Source organism: Ylistrum balloti, unplaced genomic scaffold (assembly GCF_031769215.1).
Source record: "Ylistrum balloti isolate Yb309-2 unplaced genomic scaffold, AGI_CSIRO_Ybal_v1 Utg369590, whole genome shotgun sequence".
Classification (NCBI taxonomy): Eukaryota; Metazoa; Mollusca; class Bivalvia; order Pectinida; family Pectinidae; genus Ylistrum; species Ylistrum balloti.
In genome coordinates, this window is record NW_026781876.1 from 311,359 (window position 1) to 312,833 (window position 1,475).

Consider the following 1,475-nt stretch of genomic DNA (forward strand, 5'->3'; position numbering starts at 1 on the left):
ACATCATTTTATCCAAAGATCTAAATATTTGCTTTGATAGAGTAAGGAATTAATGGTTTGCAAATACAAACATGAAACATTTACACATCTGTGTACCAGTCATACAATTTCTGGAAAATCATTATATAATTGTCATGTATCAATTTTACATGAATAAATTAAATTGATTAATGTCTTAATTTCTAACACTGAAAACAGCAATGTTTCTCACATCTGTGCAGTATTTTCCTTCACATCTGCATGCTGTTTCCCACATCTGTGTGCTGTTTCCCACATCTGTGTGGTGATCTCAAAATCAGAGTAATGTTCCCCACATTTGAGCAGTGTTCCACACACATCTGTATGTTGTACCCTACATCTGTGCATTGTTCCCCACATATGTGTGATGTTTCCCACAGCTGTGTGGTGTTCCCCACATCTGTGCAGTTTTCGAGACATCTGTGCATTGTTCCCCACATCTGTGTGATATTCCCACATCTGTGTGATATTCCCACATCTGTGTGATGTTCCCACATCTGTGTGATATTCCCACATCTGTGTGATATTCCCACATCTGTGTGATGTTCCCACATCTGTGTGATATTCCCCACATCTGTGTGATATTCCCACATCTGTGTGATGTTCCCCACATCTGTACATTGCTTTCTACATCAGTGTTGTGTTTACATTTCTAACTCCGCTTCCTCCTCTAGTATACATAGGAACTTTATCATCCGATGAGAGTCTTCAATCTATAAACAAATACAGCTATAATGAATTCAGGAAATTCTTTGTTTTTTCTTTTTGCTACTTTTGTAAAACCTCCTTAAACAATACACCATTATCTATATATTGTTTAAGTCTTCCTTTTAGTTAACTGCAGACTATCTGTTTTTTTGAGACAATTTGTTCTGTAGTGAATTCTCCTACTGACTTTAGATTTCTAATTTCTGACACTTACAATCTATCTGAAAACTAACAGCAATTAAAGGCAAAAATAATGTCACATTTATTTAAAAATATGCTAATGCTTTGCATAACAAGCAGATATGTAATTCCGGAAATACAGTAGAATCACATTCAAGAACATTAGCGACCTTGACCATCACTTGAAATAAGGAATATAAAAGGTCATAGGGCAAATAAAGTGTCATGAAAAAGAAATTGTGACAATGATGATGGTAAGATAGTGTCAGTATAATTGTTGTGATAAAACATGACACACAATTACGTCATAGTTTACCTGTTTTGCCATTTCCATAAGTACTAAAAGTGATAAAACATGACACACAATTACGTCATAGTTTACCTGTTTTGCCATTTCCATAAGTACTAAAAGTGATAAAACATGACACACAATTACGTCATAGTTTACCTGTTTTGCCATTTCCATAAGTACTAAAAGTGATAAAACATGATACACAATTACGTCATAGTTTACCTGTTTTGCCATTTCCATAAGTACTAAAAGTGATAAAACATGATACACAATTACG